The 23,814-nt window shown below is 41.6% G+C and overlaps 1 protein-coding gene across 1 annotated transcript in view; it reads right to left on the bottom strand.

The window, feature by feature from the left end:
* The window catches only part of LRRC8B (leucine rich repeat containing 8 VRAC subunit B), a 91,311-nt gene extending 68,122 nt beyond the window's left edge, over positions 1–23,189 (bottom strand). The window contains exon 1 of the mRNA XM_042997803.1: positions 23,170–23,189. The gene's annotated coding sequence lies outside the window, so the exon portion shown is untranslated. The remainder of the gene's footprint in view (positions 1–23,169) is intronic.
* Positions 23,190–23,814: the final 625 nt, after the last annotated feature.

Genomic DNA, 23,814 nt, shown 5'->3' with positions numbered 1-23,814 from the left:
AATTCTTTCAGGACCTATACTGTGATGGGACCACGCAGGGCACGGAACGTTATGGTTGCAAAGGAATTAACATGGGGAAAATTGCAGCCAGGTCTCAGTTTCTCCCAGGTTCTCCGGGGATTCCTCTGTCTAGCTCCGTCTTAGGAGGGTGAGTCCTGATTCTTGTTCTACCCGTGCAACTCTCACTTCTGGTTTCCTGCTCTCGATTCCTGTTTCAGTCTAGGTTTCCTTCTGGTATTCTGACCCAGGTTACCTGAGTTTGACATCTGTTGTTTTCATTGCTTGACACTTTGATTTTCTTTTTTTTTTTGTGGTTAAACCTACAGAACAGTCTAAGTTTGTATTTCTACACAGACCAGAGACTCACATAAGTTAAAATTACAAAATAGATATTATAGACTACATTCTCAAGGTTCTTACTGTCCTTTCCTGTCCCCATTATAAAGCCAAATAATATCCTCAACATGCTGATGATGGGACAAAGTGACTACTTGCATTCCCTTATTCAACATAATTTTTTTTTTTTTTTTCTGGGCAACTGGATTTAGTTAGGATGAATTATTACACAAAGACAAGAAGAAACTATCACCATAATCTAAGTTCCTATTAAGAATGAAATGGGGGGGGGGGGGCGCCTCAGTGGCTCAGTCAGTTATGTGCCCAACTTCAGCCCGGATCATGATTTCGCAGTTCATGGGTGTGAGTCCCACATCGGGCTCTGTGCTGACGGCATGGAGCTTGCTTCAGATTCTGTGCCTCCCTCTCTCTCTGCCCCTCCCCTGCTTGCATTCTGTCTTTCTCTCTCAAAAATAAACAAAGAATGAAAATGAAAAAAGAATGAAATGAAAGGGACTTCAAACATAGGGAAAGAGAGATCTATTCTATGTAATTTGTGCTATACATTTTCCATTTGGTGTCTAGATATGTGTTAGGAAAAAATACCGTGTTTGTGTACTCTTCGTGAAATGCAGTCAGTACATAACCTACACTCTGCTTCTTAAGCCACTGGATTGGATCTAATTTAATTCATAGGCCAACAATTCTAAACACATCACTTGTATCAGCAAGGCAATGTTTAGAAAGGCTCTTGTCATCTGCACAGAAGACAATTCACTTGACAGCACTCCTTTCTTGAGCAATGACTCAAATCAGCTAGACTGAAAATAAATCTAAAGGGTACACAGCTGTCATGTAATCTCAAGTAGCCCTCTGAGCAATAACTTGATTCATTTTTTCCCTATTTGTACAACTGGTTCTGCAAACAGGATTGCAATCCAACAAATGCATTTTTCTCCCACTTTGAAGAGAGAGCTTTTCAGTGTCCTAGGGAGGGTTCTTCTGGATTCCTCCATCCTTATGGGTATGGCAAACTGCACATAGTGATCTCTTGATTTTATTTAACAAGAAACAGACATTTAAAGTCAATGGTGTAAGGGTGCTTGGGTGGCTCAGTGGGTTAAGCTTCTGACTTCAACTCAGGTCATAATCTCACGGTTGGTGAGTTTGAGCCCTGTATTGGGCCCTGTGCTGACAGCTCAGAGCCTGGAGCCTGCTTCGGATTCTGGGTCTTCCTCTCTCTCTGCTCTTCTCCCGCTTGTGCTCTGTCTCTCTCTGTCTCTCAAAAATAAATAAACATTAAACAAAAAAAAGTCAATGGTCTATGTGAACCGGTTACAAATAGGGCTCTATAGAGTATAATACTTTATTAAAGAGATGTTGGCATCAAAGTTTGAAGTACCGACAGGTACCAGACTATCTACTGGGTATAGGCAACTTATTTATATTCATTGTAGCATTCCTTAATGGTTAACTTTTTGTTATGGGAAATTTTAAACATACATAAAAGAAAGAGAGGAGTGTAAGGAAGCCCATGTGCCCATCACTCTGATACAACAATCAAAATACCCAGCCCCACTGGATTACCTAAAATAAATTCTAGATATCATATTTTATCTGACCTATTTTAGAACATATCTCTAAAAGGTTTAAAGTCTTTAAAAATCTTTAAAACACAGAACCAAAATACTATAACCATACCCAATGGTGTGCAGGTAGATATTCAACAACCAGTTCTCTGAGGAGGGAAAAAAGGTCCTGATTTACAGTCTTTGCTAACTTGCATGGCAAAACTGTTTCCACCATGGCCAATTTCAACCTACTAACATGATGGCGCTGAACGTGGGACTGAGAAGAAATGTGTAGCCACCGTTATATAGTACTTCCACTATGCAGACACCTGACACATAAGTAACCTTAGGAGCATGGATAACAGCAAATTATAGTAAAATAATTAGGAAGTGATCAGTTTTGAGTATCACTTTTATTTTAATACTTTAAGTTTGTATAATTTAATTATTTAATGGATGTGTTTAACAGTTGGCTTGGAAAGTTCCTGAAAATACAACAATCAGCTCTTGTCCACTCTAGCATGCCAGTGAATCACATCCAAATAATTAACAATTCCTTAATACTACCAACTATCCAAATTTCTATGATATGTCCTTCCTCTTTTTCCTCAGCAGTAGAGTAATATTTTAAACAGGAGGAAGGAGGAACTTTGCTTCAGAAAGCTAACTAAAGTGTCTGGATTTCCAAATGGTTCAGAGCCACTGTGTATAACCCACTTGGCTGTTAAAGTCTGTTTCCAGGAGATTAAGTTAGTTTCTGTCACACACAAGTCCCTTCATATTACCTGGGAATCATGGTAACGATTTTATTTCCCTTCAACTGCCCATTCTTAGGCCCACAAGAGACAGAGTTTGGGAAGGAGGAGAGGGACTTGGCAGAAGGGAAAGTAAGTCCCTAACCAGGTAGACAACCTTAAGTTAATGAAGTGTTCTGCCAGGAAGATTCCCAAGAAGATGTGAGATGCTTTTCTGCGCCTGAGACGACCCACCATGGAAACTTGGGTTTGTAAAAAGTCCTCTTTAAATGTGCTTCCCAGAACGCAATATGCCACATCAGATGTGGTGGGGCCTACCCGGATGTAAGTGCGGTTGTGGCCATCCTTCCATCTTTGATAAGGATGCCAGACTGCACTCCAACTCTGCCTTAGCCTCACGGTAAGTAAGACTCTAGTCCAGTCAATGAACCAGTGTCTACCAGTACTCACCCAGGCTCTACAGGGTACAGTCTCCAACACCCTCTCTTAACCAAATCTCATCCCCACCTCCTTTCCAACAACATTTCACACTATGCCTTTGAACAAACCCTTTTATTCCAGGAGCACAATTCCAAACACACACAAAAGTATAAATAATAGTATATGGAAGCTCCACGTATCCTTCACCCAGCTTCAACAATTCTCAATTCATGTCACACTCACGCTCAGGATTATCTTGAGGCATCCTGGACATACCCTTTCATCCACAATTATTTCAGAATTACATGCATTCTTTCCTGCACACCTCTGCTCAGACATTTCCTCCCCACCCATCTTTCTAAATTCTATGTCATTCTGCAAGGCTCAGCTCAGGTCTCACCTCCTACATTGCTTCCACTGAACTTGTCACTTAGTCATGTCACCTTGGGACATCGCTCTTACTGCTATCCTGTTGTTCCTTATTAAATGGTCCACTTACAATGTCCTTAGCCTGGGAAGCAGGAAGCTTCTCTCACTACACATATAGAGCAATAATAAATGCTTAGTAGGGAAAGAACTAAAGAATAATATTTTGGTTTTATAAAGGGTGTGAAAATGTGGCCCAACAATTTTACATAGTATATTGACCAAATTCCTTACATGAGAAATGTGTCATGCACAGACCAGGGTATGTTGGCACAGTATGACAGGGCAGAAATAACACTGGACATGGTGTTAAAAGGCCCGAGTCCTTGTCCTTGCCCTTCTGTTTGTGTGTTATTTTGGGTTTGAGTGAGTTTTCAGAGCCCATCCATACAATAGGAATTAACTGCAGCCAATCTCCCCTTTTCCCTCACCAGATTGTCAGAATCAGATGCTATTACACATGTAAAAAATACCTTTGTAATTGATAGAGCATGTTGTTGATACATATCATTACCTGTAGATACAGAAATGTTTGGCCATATGACCCAACAACAAGGAAAACTATTGCTTCACATCCTGAATGCAGGAGGAAAATTTACACTCCAAACAGGGAAAGTGAGAATATGATAGCATAGAGATCAGATGGGATTCAGAACCAACAAAATTAACCCTGGGAGGAATATAAGAGCATATCTTTTCTTTCTGAGACTTCAGAAACCACTGCCTTGCAATTAAACCACAAAAACTGAAGGAGCCCTAGAAACAGATTGCAAAGGAAGCAAGATATATTGTCAACTATTAAAAAAAAATCCTGTTACATGAAATAATTAAATGGAAAGGCAAAATTCACCATCTGATTCCCTCCAAACAAAACTGCAGAATTATCCAACAAAGTTGTTGTCATTCTAAGCTTATGCTCTCCGAGGACATTTTCAAAGCCTCTGGCTTCTCAATTTTGTAGTCTGCTTTGCCAAAGAATAACCATTAATATCAAACTGCAAGCATTTATCATATCACACCAAAGACTACTTAAATTACAATGGAACTGAGGTCTTGTGTTCTCCCAGAAGAAAAGAGGATAGATGGCTTTATCAAGAAAACACTGTTCTACACACCACACTACAAGCTGCACTAGTGTCCTGGGAGAGATGTGCAGCCTAGCTGAGCCGTCCATTGGAATTTTAATATTGTAAGTTTTCTTGCAAATACATGAAAATTACAATGGTTGGGGAAAAGGCTTAGATTTTATAAAACTAAATAATTTGGGCCAAGGTAGGAAAAAAAAAGAGTTTTTCAATTTGAGACATTAATGCAATTTAGCAATAGTCAGTGAAAACAACAGCTGCTAAACCTGGTAAATCCAAATGAAATTATTAGGTTAAGATCACAGAATTACGCAGCGGGCATTTCAAAATTCCTAGCACATGGACGACAAGGGCACCAAAGCAGAATCGCATTAGGAAAGGAAACATTTTATTTAAAGAGAAGTTTTTATAAGACTTCACCATGTGTAATATCTCTGAGGACTTCACTAGAGAGGAAAAACACAAGAATCAAAAGGGGAAACCAGAACACAAGAATTTTCTTCTCCTCCTCCTTCTCCCCCTGCACATATCAGGTAACCCTTGTGTATCCTTACATCTCACTCTCCATAAACACACACACTCCAAGAGATTATTCAAATGATGGTCTATTTTCCAAAAACAAGATTATTAGAATAAACTTTCTCGCATATAGGAAACTACCAATCACTGATTCCGTTACCTTCATGCACAAGAGGAAAAAAAAAAAAAACAACCCTACAGAGGAATTTTAGGACCTCTAACAAAGATTTTTATAACATCTAGACTCGTGTTACTTCGAGTAACTTGTTTTACTATGATGATCAATTTGCATGAAAGATTTCTCAAGGTTAAAAAGTCTACCTATTTCCAAATAGCCATTAAAAATGTGAGACCATAGTTTTTTGTTTTTTTTGTTTTTTGGCTTGTCCATTTGCTGAATAATTCAAGATTGAATTTTGGAGAATGTTAAGATTGAAGAAGTCTCAGGCTATAACAAAAACTCAGAGGCTTTTCTGATCTGGTCCTGGGACAGCTCTACTTTCTCCTAATTTGTCTACAGTGTGCCTCTTCAATCCATAATTATACAAGCCTAATTTGTCAGCATTAAGCAATATGACTGCACTTTAAAAATGACCAGGAAAAAGTCCATTTAGGCCTAGTTAACTGAAATGACAAATTATAAATTATCCAAAGAATCAGGCAGAACTCGCCCTGCTAGTTCCTCCGAGGCATGTAAGACAAAGCAAGCCCAGTGTGGGAATACATTGGCCCTAAGGAACCGATGTGAGGCTGAAGCAGTTGAATGTGTGCAGTTTATTATAAGAGTCACGGAAGCTGGTGCTCATCAGAACACAATCATATGCTAAATCTTCTTCTAAACCCTTTATGTCAATTATTTAATGCTTCCAACGACTCCGTGAGATGATCTTTACTGCACAGATGAGGCAACTGAGGCAGTTGTGATTTACCTAAGTCTGCACAACTGGTAAACTCTTAGAAGCAAAACTAGCATGAATGGGAGTAATCTTCCAAGAGACCTGTGAAAGGAAAAGCAGCTTACCCCAGTGGCCCGAACAAAAGATGAAACGTGCATTCGTTCATGCACTCCTTCATTCGGTACTAAGTGTAGTAGTAAGAGTCTGAGCAAAACGACTGAGCAGAGTGAACTCGAATCCTGCCCACCATCTGCCTGGACTGTAGCCAAGCTACACAATCTGTCAGAATGCCAGCTTCTTAATTGCCAAAATAGAAATCACTCTACCTGGCCTACTTTCTACCTTCACATTGATGATACCATCAAAAGCAATGGAAACTCCCTCTGCCTCAGAGGTATCAGAGAACAGTCTCCCACAAAGGAGTAAACTCCTTACAAAGACAAGCTCTGTTCTCCCCAGGCCATGAAACACACCTAGTGTGCCCAGGTTTTTCTGGCCCTCTGGAAGACGAGGAGGTGTCCCGCGCGGAATGATCGCCTGGTGTCAGAGGACCTCTCCTGTGCCCAGAGTCATGATTCTTCCCACAGAACAAATGTTACTTCCTTCTCCCAAGTCTCATTTCCAGTCACAGGATATCCATGTTTGGAAGCTATCTTAGTCCATTGGGGCTGCTATCACAAACTACCATAGATGGGGGTGGGAGGGGCTTCGTCAACAAACATTGATTTCTCACACTTCTAGAGGCTGAGAAGTCCAATATCAAGATGCCAGAAGATTCGGTGCATGGTAAGAACTCACTCTTGGTTCACAGACAAATATGTTCTCTATCATGACCTCTCCACCATGTCCTCATGATAGGAGTGGCAAGGCAGCTCTCTGGATTCTCTTATGAGGGCTCCACCCTCATGGCCTCATCACCTCCCAAAGGCCCCACTTCCTAACACCATCCCCTTGTGGGGGTTAGATTTCAACATATGAATTTGGGTGTGGGGGGCACAAGTGATCCTATAGCAGAGGTTATGATTTTTAAAGTTCTGCTAATATAATGTATGTTCACCAGTAATCTGAAATTTGAGGATTTGGGGGACCCAGTAAGTAATCAGGAGAGAACTTAATCCATTCCTTCTATGAAAAATGGTTGAAACATTAGGAGTAGTAAGTCAAACTAGTAAAACTTCAGTAACCACAACTTGTCTTAAGTAATTGCCAAAGGATCCTTGTGACAAAAGGAAATGGGACCATTTAATCTTATGACTTCTTTCTCAAATTTCTTTGCTATTAGTCTCCTCTCTTCCATTCTACTGCTCTACTTGGTCTCCCAAGATGATCTCTCTAACACATCCTCCATACAGCTGCTGGCATTACTTCTCTAAACAAATCTGATGTCACCTTTGGTTTCAAACCCTTGTGTCTCCTCCTGATTAAGCTGTGTCATGACTAAGCTGTGTGCTCTTTACAGGGTTAAAAGTGCATCTTCAAGCCGACCCCAGGCAGAGGCTGAGCCAGAGTCAGCACTGAGTGTCCCAACTCCCACTCCAGGGATGTCTTCAATTCCACAAAGGGGGAAAGCTGGCTTTGGTGGGGAGGGGTACACTGTGTAGGTATTTAAGAAACTCATAGAGCCTGAGGTGCCTCTCAGCATATTTTCACATCAGCACAAAAGCCCTTATGGCAGGTGACAAAATAGGAAAAATACAGGTCCATAAGGGAGAAAAAAAAAAAAAAAAGGAGTCACACAGCCAAAGAAATAAGAAGTTGCAGCTAGAAGGAACTTCAGGCCACAGTGCCGTAGGTACGGTGAACACTGAACTTCCTTAGCTCCAAAAATGTGTTCATGTCCAGGGACTCTATATGTAAAACACTGTGCTAAATGATTTTACCCTGTACATGTCCCTTAAATATAAAAATGCTAGAAAAGAAAAACTTAAAAAATAACAATAAACTTAAAAATAATTGTCCAGGAGGCCTGTGTTAAGCATCCGACTCTTGATTTTGGCTCAGGTCATGATCTCACAGCTCGTAGGATCAAGCCCTGCATCAGGCTCCATGCTAACAGTGCAGAGCCTACTTAGAATTCATTCTCTCCCGCTCTCTGCCCCTCCCCTGTTCATGCTCTCTCTCTTAAACATTAAAAGAATAAAAAATAAAAATAATTGTCCAGAAGATGGAATTGAGTAACTGGAATATTTTATTTAATCTTTGGGTAATTCATTAAGGCATCTAAGAATATGATACTTAAGATGTAATATGTAAAAGAATAAACTTCCATGTAGAAGGTTAAAAAATACCTATGGGGAGGCACCTGGCTGGCTCAGTCGTACAGTGTGTGACTCTTGATCCTCATGGTTGTGAGTTTGAGGCACATAGGTTACTTTTAAAAAATGTAAAAAATACCTATGGGCATCTTCTCCAAGATCTTAAGGGAAACATTCATTTATACAATATCTAGAACATATTTAATTGTAATTCTAAAGCAAGCACACAATAAGCACACATTAGTAGTTTAACCACTTATTTTAAAGAAAGTCAATGGATGGGATCAAACACTGCAAGCTGTTGGTAGTAATCTAGATGGTAATTTAAAATAAAAAAAAACAAAAACTAAGTACTTTGAAGGGAGGAAAATCTAAACTGGCAGATCTTCTCTACTGAAATATTCAGTTGAACAATAAAAAATCAAGCAATAGGATTAATGACTGGTTAACCTTAAAACCAGCTCAAGATTCCCTCTCATGTAATACGCTTTGGCAGAAATATTTGTCTTTTGCAGTGGATTGAGTCTGTGGCACTAATTTCTATACTGCACTAATTTCTGTACTGCATCTTCTCTGCAGGCTTCCATTTCTCTTCCTGCACTTTGAAGACTCAAAGAAGGTCTGGTGAAGTATTGAAGACTCATGGAAGGTCTGGTGAAGTACAGAACAACAGGAATATGGGAGCCTAAATCAGCTGTAACCCCAGATATCCCCCCCGCCCCAATTGAGCTGGTCCAGTTCTGCCACCAATAAAGAACAAGCCATGTCTGAAAAAACCTAGATCCCTTTTTAGCATTGTAAACCATGTAGGAGATGCTTATTACATCTGCTTTGTTCTCTATTTCTATGGTGCCTATCACCATAGTAACAAGGCACACAGATGGAAAAGTAGGCTAGGCATACCCAAAAATGGGGGTGGGGATGGGAAAAAGGGGGAAAGGGCCTTTCACTGATTAAGAGAGAAAAGGCTCAAGTTTCTTCTATCTGGGCTGTCAGTACAATATTAATGGGCAAGCTAACTGAAAAAAAGTAGGTTTTGTCTTTAAGAGAGTCACAGTAGAAAACAGCCTAACAATTTAATAAGTACCAATATTTACAGGAGATAGACTTGCTAGGCTTCTGAGGTTTTAAAATCAGATACATTTTATTAGAAAATCTTATGTGCAAATCAAAGTTTTTATCAGTCTCCAATTTTGGAAATCATGTGCTCATTTCACAGAGCGGATGATTACTATTAAAATCTTTTGGTTATTTTGTAATACTAAAAGTTGAGACATCTGTTAAGGAAGTGTGGCTGAGAAGATAAGTTGATACAATGAATACTTTCCTGAAAGTGACAAGTGTATCTTCCAAGTTTTTGTATAAAATGTCCCAAAAGGAAATCACTGGGTGGGGAGTAGGGGTGACTGTTGTTTCATCTTAGGGACGCACTGCCCCTGTTGAAATTGGCACAAGGCCTTTCCCATATGCAGCCCTCCTGCTTTCTGCAGGTTCAGAGACCTTCAAAGGCATTATCTGTGCCTATATGCTCTTTAAAGCCATGATGAGCCAAAGTTTCATCTGTAAGAAAACTTCCTATTCTAAGATCTTTTTCCTTTCCTGCTGCCAGTTTGAGTCCTTCCTAGGACACATTTGAGATACTTAAGATGTTATTTATGTTGTTACTGGTCAGGAAATAAGAAAAGAAGCCACACTAGCTACATAAATTACTTGTTTTACTACAAAGGTTTTTTAGTACATAGGTTTTACTCTATGTAAAAAAAAATGGTGCATATACAAAAAAAAAGGGCAGGAGATGTTTTATAGACTATGATTGTTTTAGAAAATTTAACACTCTAGCAACACAGATTTTAGTGGAAAAAGCAACATGCAACTTTGTGGGAATCTTAGGTCCTTGACTCAGCCACTAACTGTGACACTGTGGACAATTTTTACTTTGCTTTTCTTAGTCTAAATGTCTTATTAGTAAAAAAAGAAAGGACTAAAGTAGACCAGGGATATGAACTTGAGGGGAATCTAAGGATGATCTCAAGGCATGTTAAAATGTTATGCATGAGTGTGTGTGTATTATTCTGGGAAAGAGCCTCAAGGATATCTATAACATAAAATTAAAAACCAATAGATACTCTGTAAGGTCTTTTCCACGTGACTCTAGAATACCATGACTTGAGTCAACCCACCCAAATGAAGTCAAGGCTTTGAACTCAGACTCAGGTGAGCACAATGTTCAGGTCTTCTCAAGTCCCCACCCAGGGATCACCCTATCTAAACCCCACACCAACCACCCCTTTGCCCTTTACAATTGCTTTATTTTTCTCATAGCATTTAGCACATGACATTTTATCTTGCATCTGCTTATTATCTATACTCCCTCCTCTAGGATGTATGCTCCATGAAAAAGGGTTTTTTCTCTTTTCACTGTTGGATTTATTCCCAGTGCCTGGCACAATGCCTAGCAACTATTAAGTGCTCAGAAAAAAAAAAAAAAAAAAACAAAAAAAACCCAAATGAATTATTATTTTTTTAATCCATAAAATAAAGTATGTCAGAAAAAAACCTCAAATATATTCTTTTTCTCTTTTTTAAGTCTGGGGGCCTGCTAAGAGCCATGCACTCTACCAAGTATGTTGCAAGCATATCTATTTTACTTCATCGTTAAGGCAAGTCTTCCAATCCTTAGAGCTTTTTATAAAGTAACACATCTGGGAAAAGGAGCCAGGCGCTATATTTGTGGAAAAAGCTGCCTCATCAGGTACGAGATATGCCACTAACTTGTGGGATTTGTTTAGACAAGTGACTATTCTCTAACGAACTCCGTTTCTACATTTATAATATGCAGATGATATCTGCCCCACCTACTGCAAGTCAGCAGGAGAATAAATGCTTTAGTGTGTGAAAAGTGAGGTACACACATATATATAATAAGTAATGTGGTGGGGGTTCCTGTAAAGTGCTTCAGCAGAGATCTGCTATAAGCTTTTGGGTAAGAGAGCAGGGGATACCCTGTAAAGGAAAAAAAAAAAATGTCCCAAATGTAGCCTGGGACCAATATTTTTTGCATGCTATAATTCACAACCTCCTCCTGGGAAGAAATTTACATGCTTGATAAAACTCTGAAAACCACTTTTTCTCCACAAAGAGATTGAGACTTATTCTTAGGATTGAGGCACCCACTGACCCAGCTCACTACCAGCCAAGTGTCTCATGATTTTTTGTAATTTCTACTTTTTAGTCTAACAATGGGTCTAAAAAATTATGTTCTGGGAGAGTTTGTGTATTCTTAGAATGAATGATGGAGATTAAGTCACTTTGGTATCAAATTAGCTTCCATCAGATATATAGAAAGCAGTAATGTGCTCTAACCATTCTGTTTCCCTATTGAATGTTCCTGCCCACCACAAGGAAATCTTTAGATTGGCCTATTAGGGACCCTTTAATTTGAATGAAAAGTTTCCTGTAGCACCCAGTTGATCTTTAAAGAGGGCATGAGGTTTGGGAGTCCTTATTTTTGGAGAGAGGGGTACTCTGGTAGATTCTATTTCTAGATCATCAATTAATCCTTGTCTAAAAGTATGTGCTTCAAAACACCAGATGTCCTCTTGATTCTTTCCAGCCATCTCCTTTTTTTCCTTTTCACATTTATCTTTTCCCACATTCTAAAAGAAAGGCAAATATTTCACTTTCCAGGAGTCTGCTTACAGTCCATTCCTGTGGGATGTAAAAATCTGTAGGACCCAAGCAGATGTGGAACTACCTGTAAGATTACAGATACTATGAAAGTGAAGGACTTTCATGACTGAAAAACAAGTCCTTTTGGAGTTAAGGGAAAGTTCCCATTTCTTTGCTTCAAATGCAAGACCAAGACCTAATCAATAGACAGTAGAAACTGAATGCAATAGAATAGACAAACCAAAAATCATTTTTTTGTGACCAATCACTGGATAACTTTTGGCATGTAACTCAGGAGTTTAAAAAATAGAGTAGAATTATACTGCCTTCACCCCAATATACTTATTTATGTAGTAATATTTCTTAAATACCACATCAAAAAAAGAAATACTTGATTTGATTATACAGGTTATCTTACTCTGACAATAAGTAATATTTATGTATAAACTATTTTTAAAACCATGCATCTCATTGAGAGATAATTTTCCCCAAATTTTACCTATACCTAAAACTGAGTCATCAACATTCTACTTGTTCTGATCAATTGTGTACTAGTAAAAATATAACAATTCAATCCGAAACAAATTATATTAAACAGAGCCTATTGCCACAAGAACTTAAAAAAAAAAAAAAAAAGATATATAAAGGCACCTGGGTGGCTAAGTCAGTTGAGTGTCTGAATCCTGTTTTTAAATGTTTGTTTATTTTAAGAGACAGTGAGTGAGTACAAGCAGGGCAGAGGGGCAGAGAAAGGGAGAGAGAGAATCCCAAGCAGGCTCCACACTCAGCATGGAGCCCAATGCTCCCATGGATCCCACAACTCTGGGATCATAACCTGAGCTGAAATTAAGAGTCAGACACTCAACTGACTGAGCCACGCAGGCACCCCAAGCTTCCAACTCTTGATTTCAGCTCAGGTCATGATCTCACGGTTCGTGAGATGGAGCCCTGCATCGGGCTCTACGCTGTGTGGAGCCTGCTTAGGATACTCTCTTTCCAACCTTCCCCCAACCTTCTCTCAAAAATAAAGAAACATTTAAAAAAGAACAACAACAACAAAAGATATATAGTATGTGTATGTGTGCGTCACAAGAGTTTGAAAAGTAATCAGTGGAAGATTTCCAACATAAGAATTTTAATTGTGATTAGGTTATATAGGAAAAGAGAAATGAAATGAGTTCCATGAGGGAAACAACTATGTAAAATTCCTGACACCTGGAAGAGCTTGTTGGTATGTTTTTTAAATGGATGTTATAGTAGATATGAAATCACATTGGCATTTAATTTAGCTTCCATTAGGTACATTACAAAGAATATTTTTTTAAAGAAATCAATACTTATAATATCAGAAATGTCATCTTTCACAACTATTTAAAATTATGATAGGGTGCCTGGGTGGCTCAGTCGGTTAAGCATCCGACTTCACCTCAAGTCACGATCTCGCGGTCTGTGAGTTCAAGTTCCATGCTGGGCTCTGTGCTGACAGCTCAGAGCCTGGAGCCTGCTTCAGATTTCTATCTCCTTCTCTCTCTGCCCCTCCCCTGCTCATGCTCTATCTCTCTCTGTCTCTCAAAAATAAGTAAAACATTAAAAAATTTTTTCTTTAATTAAAAAAATTTAAAAGTGATAAAAAAATTTTAGATATTAACTTAAAGTTTTAAAGTGTATGAGGAAAGCACATAGTTTTTCAAAATCCTCTTAGGGGTACCAGAAAAAATACATTCAGAGACACTACTCTAAACTGCCTCTAAGCCAAGAGCTTGTGTTGACTAAAATTTTGACTTCTAATAGAAAGACAAAACCAGGATTATTTCAGAAAGTGCAAAATCTGTCTCAAGCATCCACTGCAAATTACCAAATCCGTTAACTCTGAATAGTAAATATTCAATAAACACTAGCTCATTGGCAAAATATTCTGGCCATTAAACTGATACCTATTAACAGCATATATACAATATGTATATATGTATATACATATATGTATATATATGTATATACAATAGGTATATATACAATACCTTCAAGGAGATCTTTCAAATTTGGGTCAAATACTAGTCAAAAGTATGCTACCCAAACAAATCCTAGGACTAAGTAATAAGCACGTGGAGTTTTATTCCTAACTCTTTTCCGGACATCCATTTACATGCCAAGTGTGATGTCTAGCCCAGGAAATAAGCAAAATAATCCTTATAAAGGAGCACCTGGAAGGTGACATAAGTATTCTCTGGCTTAAGTATCATAACAGGTGTACAAGACTCAGAGGCAGCAGAGAGGAGGGGAATGTGGAGCTCTCATGAGTGGCAGGCAGACGGAGAGTGTCTGGAATGGTCTTTCAGAACAGGTATGCTTGAACTGATCCTTGAAAGATGGGCAAGTGTTTGACAAGAGGATACCAGCACCCCAGGTAAAGGGAAGGAACAAAGACACGGAGTACAGCCATCTGGCTACCTCATGCCTTCCTCCCTACACTGCAAATAGTTTGGGATGGCTGGTATGGGAGTGTGACTGTGCACACCGTCCATGGTGCATGCATTGGTGATTTAGAAATGACAGGGTAGCCAGAGGTGAAGCTGGAAAGCTATGGAAGCAGACAAAGGAAGACTTTATTATATGGTTCACCAAGGCACTTGGACTTGATCCTGTGGCAAAGCAAGTCATTAAAGGGTTATTAAATTGGGCAGTCATGGTGTGAGATTTGCCTTTCAGAATGATTACTTTCCTGCAGAGTGGACAACAAATTTGCGGGGTGGAGGATACAGAAGACTAGAAACTGAACTACCAGTTGGAAGACAATTAGCAGTTGTCCTGGAAAAGACTCAAGGCAATAAGGGGGCCGTGGAAGAAGGTACAAATGGGAAAAACCTGAAAGACGTACGTGTCCCTTGGACAAACTGACTACAAATGGTACAAAGAGCAGTTGAAGGGAATGAGGCAAGGAGAAGCCCAGAATGACCTCTAGGTTTCTGCGGGTTATGTAATTGGGTAAATAGTATTGCTATTTACAAAAATATGGACTCTAAAGACAGATAACAAGTTTTGGGGGAAAAGAAAGTATCTTCAGTACACTGACTCAGGTCCCTCATTTGTTCTATGAGGCAGGCAGCACAGGCACTATTATCCCCAATCTATGCTCAAAGGGGTAAAATATTTTGCCCCATATCACATGCAGCAGTTTGGAAAGCTTACTGTATACTAGGCTCAAGAGCCAGTAAACAAGGGAGACAAGACCCATACTTTCAACAGAACTTGTATTCTTTTGGGGGTGAGGGGAGTAGAAGACAAATAAGCAAGCAAACAATAAACCAAGATCTGAAAGACTATTATGGGGTAGGTGTGGGGGGCATGGGTACTCGATCTGAGGGGGCCAGGGAAAGTATCTCTGAAGTCCCATTGGAGCTGACCTTTCATTGAGGAGAAGTATTCATACAAATCATAAGTATTCAGACAAATCATAAGGGAAGAACATTTCCAGACAGAGAACAGCAATTGAGAAGTCCCTGAGGTAGGAGCGTGGTTGGTGGGCCACTGAGGGAGGAATTCCAAATACGAGGGCAAGTGTGGAGTGAGAGGAAGTCCCAGTTCCAAGGGTATTCCTGGGAGGGTGAAGGTGAAAGGCATGTGGCCCCTTAGGGCAGCACTGGCGTAGCATACCCTCTCTCAGGGAAGCCTGCAAACCTGACCACTGTGCACAACACTGGCGTCTGAGAAACTGCATCATGACTCAAATGCTTTTGGAAGACAAGTCATTCCTCAGTGAGGACTGCCTATTTCGGCATTGAAATGGGGCCAGGAACAAACTCATTTAGTTTTGCCTAGAGAGATGAGCTTTAAAAATCTTTAGATGAGCAGAATTCATCTTATATTTATCCACTCAGAGTGAGAAACAATGTGCAGTACAACGGCAGGTGGCTCTGCCCCCAAGGCTCGGTCATGCCATAACACACTACACGGAAGCAGAGCCTCCCTGCTCACCCTCCAAGGTTGTCAGTGGGATTGGAAAGGCAACATTTCCCCTAAAGAATCCCCAATTAGCTCAGCTGGAGGGCAAGGAAAAGTGGTGCCCCCACTGCCAATGTGCTGAGCTGGGTTGTCGTGTACATAAACCTAAAAGCCTTGGAGGTACTGGATGTTGGGGTTGCCTACTGGTCCAGAGATAGGCCACCCTAGGTACAGCAGTCTAGCCAGCTCTCTGGAACACTCTGCCCATGCCTCCCATCCTGTGGTCATTTTCCACTGCTGCTTCATGGGCTAACTAGTCCTCTGCCAAGTCTTTCTAATCGCCCCCATTCAGCCAAATGGCTTTAAATTCCACTTGCTAAGGGTGATGCAGATCAACCCTCTGACCCTCTCTGAAAAGATCCTCCTTTATAGCCAACTTTCTCAGATGCATCTGCTTGGTGTATCCAAAAAAGTATCTGTATTTAAAGTTTGCCAACATAGCATGAATAAATTATAGAAGAACTAAATTATTTCTGAATTATGTAGCCCCTTTCAGGGTATCACATTGAGAAATTATATATTATACGTGCTTATTTGAAAGATGGCTCCACGCATTATGAAATGCCTTCTTTGGAGTGGTGTTGGAAACCTGTGACACATTATGACCCACGCCTAGGGGATGGTGACAGATCATCATCTCATGTCTGCACTCATTTCCAACCACACTCCCACACCATCTCTTTACTTCAGATCCCTGGCCAATTTTTTTCTTCCTAAAGTCACCATTCAACCTCTGACCATAGAACATGTGCTTCCGTATAGCACCTGTACTTCTCCTTAATGGCTTCTGTAGTGGCAATTTTTAAAAATTTAATTGTAGCAATAGATTCATCTGTCCCCCCCCAGTAACCCCTCTATGGGGGCAGAGGCCATGTCCATTTTTCTTACCTTCTGTCCCCAGAACACGGCACAGTGTCTGGCACACAGAAGCTGTTTGTTAAATAGTTGCTGAAAAAAAAAATACTATGAAATGAACTCATTGGTGGATACGTTTCAGCCTCTGAGAGCAGATCAGCCAAAAATCATTCAAATCAAAGTTGAAGAAGCTTAAGGCTGAGCTATTCTGTTTTTGATAAAAAAAATACAGGAAAGACTTTGCTATTTGGATTTAAACTGATTTTGGAGACAGTTCTCAAAAAGTCTGAGTAACAATTTAACAACACTTATTTGGATATGTAGGAAGATGAACAATTTTAAACTGGTTTATGTTTTTAAATAACGAATAAGAGTTCATTTTCAGAAAGGTTCCCCAGATTAGGTCAAATTTTTTAAAAAGTTAGACTTACTTTATCAGGCAGTTTTTTAGGCACTCTAATTTTTTTTTTTTAACGTTTATTTATTTTTGAGACAGAGAGAGACAGAGCATGAACAGGGAAGGGTCAGAGAGAGAGGAAGACACAGAATCTGAAATAAGCTCCAGGCTCTGAGCTGTCAGCACAGAGCCCGACCCGTGGCTCAAACTCACAGACCACGAGATCATGACCTGAGCCAAAGTCGGACGCTTAACCAACTGAGCCACCCAGGTGCCCCATAGGCACTCTAATCCTCCTATCTGATTCTTACCCCCGGATGAGGAAATTGAAGGTGCAAGAGGCTAAGGTTGCATACAGAGTAAGTGGCAGAGACAGGATTCACATCCAGGTCTATTTGATTACAAGAGCTATGTTTTCAATCTAAGCCATGGGCTAAGCTAAGAAGTAAATGCTGACACTAAATAATAATGCATTGCACCCTCCCATGACAAGGTAAGAGAGTGTGGTCTGATACTACCAACTGGGGCAAATACTTACATATTTTAAAAAAAATAGGATTTGGATGCCAATGATGTGGTCACAGGGAAACTAGACAGTTCATGACTCCAAAGGAATAAGGAGAATTATGAACTATCATTTACTGAATGCTTGTTTTATGCCAGATACTGTATTAGATGCTTTAACACTAGTATTTCCTTTAATTCTAAGAATCCTACAAAATGGGTAATAGCCAAGAAAAAAAGAGATGTAGAATAACTGTGATGTTTGGCTACCGTAATGTTCCTTCCCTCCTTCTTCCTAAGGATGTGAACCTCCCACATTAAAAAAAAAAATTTTAACGTTTATTTATTTTTGAGAGACAGAGACAGAGCACAAGCAAGGGAGGGGCAGAGAGAGAGAGGGAAACATGGAATCCGAAGCAGGCTCCAAGTTCTGAGAGCCTGACACAGGGCTCTAACCCATGAACCACAAGATCATGACCTGAGTTGAAGTCGGATGCTTAACCGAATGAGCTACCCAGGCACCTCGAACCTCCTCCATTTTAGTGGGGCACAAGGTTGTCAGGAATAAGGATGATATTCTCCAGTCTCTGTTCCAGATTGGTGAGGTCATGTCACTGAGTTCTGGCCAGTAAGCTGTAACAAGAAGTGAATGACAGCTTCCAGGAAATTTCTGTAAGAGACCATCGTCTCTTGCCTTTCCCCTGTTTTCCTACCTTCCTTCTTTCCTCCTTTCTGCTACTTGGAATCTGCACATGATGGCTGAGGTTTCATCTAGGACCATGAGGTTGAGGGCCTCTCCTGATGTATGCTAGATCTACAAGGTGGAACCAGCCTATGTCTCAGGCAACTGTAAAAACATTATACCAGCCCTGAATTGTCTCTTCATAAAGTTCTGTGTTTGTTTAAAATGTTTTTAAAGAGAAACATTTTGTTTAAACAACTGCTCTTTTCAGTCTCTGTAACTGGTAGTTAATCTAATCCAGCAACTGGTTCATCAGGCCCCTCAGTCTGCAAAGTCCATGCTCTTAGGTAGAAGTTGAAGAATTCCTACTTATAATTTGCAATAGATTTGAGAAGGGGGGGGCAGTGTAAAAATGCTGAGAGGGAATTTGACAGAAGAAAAGAAATAAGGTTCAAATACGCTCTCAAATCTACACAACTGAGAAATGATCAAAAGGAATATGCTACTCAATAATATAGAATTTAGTCTCCTTTAGAGACGGGCGGAGGGAGTGCTCAGTCACCTGCACAGAGCTAGAAATAGAAGAGAAATAGAGGCTGTGCAGCTGGTAGCTTCTGAGAAAGATGCTGTCGGCTAAGGAGTAAGCAGTGTAGAATGGAGCCCTGGACATGGCCACAGGATGAGACAGACAAGAAGAAAGAATACAAGCAACTCTGAAACTGAAGAAGCAGGAGATGAAGCTCGAAGATACACAGTCTGGAAAGGGATAAGCAGAATCATATGACCCATATCAAAGACAGCAGAAAGGCCAAAAAGGCAAAAGGAAAGGTCAAGGATGAAACTCTGACAACTCATTTTTATTCATTTCTTTTACACAGGTTCACAACAGCATTGAAGAAATGAATTTAACTTGTGTTGCAATTGAGTAGAATCCTAAATGTGAGGACCTCATAGAATAGGGAGTTTGCTATTACTCTTTGCTCAGTTTCTAAGTGAAGAGCAGTGGTAAGAACTCAGCAGATAGATTCAATGATTGGAGTTAGGCTTCATTTTATTTAAGATCAATCTTCATGATTTAGAAAAGAAAAATAAGTGGTTATGTCGGCCAAAGTCATTATATTAAACATCAGAAAGAAAAAAAAAAAACCCTAACTCGTTATAAAGATATGTAGGAAGTTTAGAGAATATAGATGGGACGTGGCACCTGGATGGCTCAGTCGGTTAAGCATCCGACTTCAGCTCAGGTCATGATCTCACAGTTCATGAGTTTGAGCCCCAAGTCAAGTCTGTGCTGACAGCTCAGAGCCTGGAGCCTGCTTCAGATTCTTTGTCTCCCTGTCTCTCTGCCCCTCCCCCATTTGTGCTCTGTCTCTCTCAAAAATAAACAAACATTAACAAAAAAAAAAAAAAAAAAAAAAAGAGGGGCGCCTGGGTGGCTCAGTTGGTTGAGCGTCCGACTTCGGCTCAGGTCATGATCTCACGGTCCGTGAGTTTGAGCCCCGCGTCGGGCTCTGTGCTGACAGCTCAGAGCCTGGAGCCTGTTTCAGATTCTGTGTCTCCCTCTCTCTCTGCTCCTGCCCTGTTCATGCTCTGTCTCTCTCTGTCTCAAAAATAAATAAACGTTAAAAAAAATAAAGAAAAAAAAAGAAAATATAGATGGGAAATAAAATGAAAGTAGCCAATAACAATTAAAAAAAAGGCAAGAATAGGAAAACGCACACAACAGAAATTAGAATGCATTTTACAACTGCTCGAAAAAATTCTATGATATAACTTGATCTCCCAAATTCCTTTTGAGTGGTCACAGGTCTGAATTGCTTCGCAGCATTCGGGATTCTCTAAGTGGGGAAACAGGGAGGGACATGCTTTGCAGAAGGCAACGCAAAACATTCCACCAAGTCTGGAGTAACATGACAGGTTCAGCATGCATTCATTTCTGATAATATCAGTGTATGCTAGACGGGTGGTAGAAAGGAGAAACAAAAGTAAAATTTGGAAATTCAACTTGAGAGACACCAAATGAAAATCAAGGATTAGATTAAACTGGCTATTTTTGATATGGGTGGTAAAAAAAAATTAGAAAGGCACATAAAAATACTCAGATACCATTAATAAGAATTTGAAAAAAATTTTAAAGTTGTTTACAAATAAAGATTTTGGCTAAAGCAAGAATATTTAATATTTTTATGTTTTTGTTTTGTTTTGTTTTGTTTTAAATAGGCTCCACACCCAATGTGGGGCTTGAACTCGCAACCCTGAGATCAAGAGTTGCATGCTCTACCAATTGAGCCAGGCAGGTACCCCAAGAACCTTTTAAATATTAAAATATTTGCCCTTTTCAACTTTGAGAGGATAAAACATAGTATCACAAGTTTCAGGCCACGGCAAGAAAATACCCACCCAGTCTAAAAAAACTTGGAGGGGGGTGTCTGGGTGGCTCAGTCAGTTAGACATCGGACTTTGGCTCAGGTCTCGATTTCGTGGTTTGTTAGTTCGGGCCCTGCATCAGGCTCTACTGACAGCTGATTGCCCAGAGCCTGCTTTGGATCCTCTCTCTCCCTCTCTCTGCCCCTCCCCCTGCCTCAAAAAATAAACATTAAAATAAATAAATAAATAAAAAACCCCTAGAGGGATAGTGTACTACTATTTAGTGCTAAAAAGAAATGAGCTGTCAAGCCATGAAAAGATCTGGAGGATGCTTAAATCCATAATACTAAGTGCAAGAAGCCAATCTGAAATGGCTACAGACTGTATGATTCCAATTATGACATTCTGGAAAAGGCAAAAAAAACCTCCAGAGACAGTAAAAATGTCAGTGGTTGTTAGCAGAGGAGGGAGGGATGAATAGGTGGGGCACAGAGGATTTTTAGGGCAGTGCTGTTGTGACACAGTATCATAGTCTGATATTATAGTGGTGGATACATGTTACTGAACACTAATGTAAACTATGGACTTTGGGTGATAATGATGTGTCAGTGTAGCCTCACTGATTATAACAAATGTACCTCTGGTGGGGGATGTCCACAATGTAGCAGGCTATGCATGAGTGGGGGGAAGGGAGTTTAAGGGAAACCTCTGCACTTTACTCTCAATTTTGCTATGAACCTAAAACTGCTCTAAAAAATAAAGTCTATTAAAAAAAAAAAAAAAACTTGGAGGATCTGGTATCTGTTCCAAGTTACGTTGATTAGGGCCCTTTCCATTTTAATTAATATTGGTGCTTTCACTCTAAGAATCCTTAGAAGCAGTGGGGAACCATCTTAGAAAAACAAATCTTGACAAGTAGTCAAATGAAATCACTCCAAATGTGAAAATATACATGTGAGGCTGGACATGTTGGAACACCTTTCCAGTTGAAGAAAAACAAAACAAGTTTTGGTAATTTTAGTAAATTTTTTGACAAGTTTAGTAAATTTAATTCTAACATGTACATTTTAATTTGTTTTCTGCTATAATAAAAACATTTTAAGGGGAGAGTAGGTATAAGAAAAGTGCCATGACTCAACTGTACAATCAGTGACAAACTTTGCCCCGTTTATTACCTGAACTGAAAGTAATATCAGACATGTTAGGGCTTACATTCTTAGATCACATAGGCCCAATTACTTGGGGGATTAGCTGTCATTTTACATTCTCTTCAAGAGTGGAGCTGCTGACTAGGAAAGCCAGGGGAAAAAGAAAGTCACCTTGGCACCCACAACTCAAAGGAGCATTCTGGGTTCTCAGGAGGTGACACCTGAACACATGGAGGGTACTGGAATCGTTAAATAATTCTACTGCAGTGTGACTTCTCTCGTGTGCTTCCACCCTACACTTAGGTTTAAGAGACATGCCATTTAATCTTCTCCTAGAAAGCAGGGAACAAATTGACTATTTCAAGCTGGCTACATATTTGCCATTTAAAATCATCATACTGTTATCTTCTCACAGAGCTTTACAAACAGTTTTTAGGCAAGGCAAATGTATTCAAGAAAGTTCGGGCATAGGTTTTTGTTTTAAATTTAGGTTTGTCTTTTTCTTGGGAAGGGAAAGGGAGCTGCAGAGAGAGACTTGCTATCACAAAGAAAAGTCTTCCACAAATGTCATCTGACTCAAGGCAACCTATGGACTTTGGGAAGTCAGCTGGGAACACAGAGTAATGAGCGAACACCGAGCCTCCTGCGTCTGACCTCTCAGCACCTGCTCCACTGTAGCCTAGAAAAAGGAAACTCTTGGCTTTTCCACATGGGTAGAGGTTGCCCCCACCCCCACCCCCGCCCCCTTCAAGCAAACGGACACCAACACCAGCATCAAACTGTAGGCGAACAATGAGTATCCAACGAGTTTGTCAAAAAACAGCGCCAGGGCAAGGGGGCAAAGGAGAGCGACCTGACGCGGGGTGCTCACTCAGGACGCCCTCGGGAGAGGTCTGTTCACTCCAGCCTGGGAAACCAGAACCCTGTTCCCGCACCACCCCGAGGACTCACACTCAGGTGCGGCGCCGACACCGCCGCGGTGGAGAGGGGACCGCCTCGTCGTGGCCGCCCACTCCTCTTGCCCCGAATGACCCCGGCACCCGGGAGAGGTTGTCTCGGGGGGTTCGCTCCCTTTTTCCCGGAAACATGGGAGCAGCGGAGCGGCCACTGGTGTGTGGCCGCGCCACCTGCCTGCAGGCCCGGCTCGCAGGTGAGGCGCGGGCAGGTAACCGCACCTGCTCGACAACCCCACCTGCTGCGTCCCCTCGCCCCCGTCCTCCGCCTCCACCAGCGGGGTGGGCTCGGCTCCTCCTCCGGGAGCGGGGGGCGCCCCGCTCCGACCTACCTGCGCGACCCCGGCCCCCGGCGCCCGCGCTCCGCGCCGCGTGCGCCCCGCGCCGCTCCGGGCGCGCCGGCGGCGGCCCCGCGCCGGCACTTTCTCGGCTGACGGCTGCTGCGGGCTCAGCGGGAAGCCCCAGCGCTGCCGGGCTCGCCGCCTCCGAGCGGCTCCATTGTGACGCGGCGCGTTCCGCCGGCCAATCGGCGCGCGGCGGCGCGAACCGCTGACTAAGTTCGCGTGTGGAGGAGGAGGGGACTGGGCGGAGGCGGGAGGCGGGAGGCGGAGGCGGCGGCCGCGGCGCTGCGCGGCGGCAGTGGTGGCCGAGGCGGAGGGGGAAGAGGTGGCGAGGGGGAAGAGGCAGCGGCCGCTCCGGGAGCTGCCCCTGCCGTGAAATGTGCAGCAGCCTTGGCCCGAGCGTGTGCCGGGCTTCGGGACCGCGGGGGCCGGTGGCTCGCCGCTCGCCGGTGGAAACAAAGCGCGGCTGCCGTCGCCCGGAGCGCGCCATGTGGCCGCCCCGGGCCGCTGGCCACTGCCTCCGGCCGGCCGGCAGCAGCACCCCGCCCCTCCCCCAGCTACACGACTCGCGGGGGGCTGGACAGAGCGGGGACTCTTTTCCAGACACGCGAGGGACAGGGGCTTAGGGCCGTCTGC

The sequence above is a fragment of the Panthera tigris genome, chromosome C1 (assembly GCF_018350195.1).
Source record: "Panthera tigris isolate Pti1 chromosome C1, P.tigris_Pti1_mat1.1, whole genome shotgun sequence".
NCBI classification, from domain to species: domain Eukaryota; kingdom Metazoa; phylum Chordata; class Mammalia; order Carnivora; family Felidae; genus Panthera; species Panthera tigris.
This window is presented reverse-complemented; position numbering and strand designations above follow the sequence as displayed.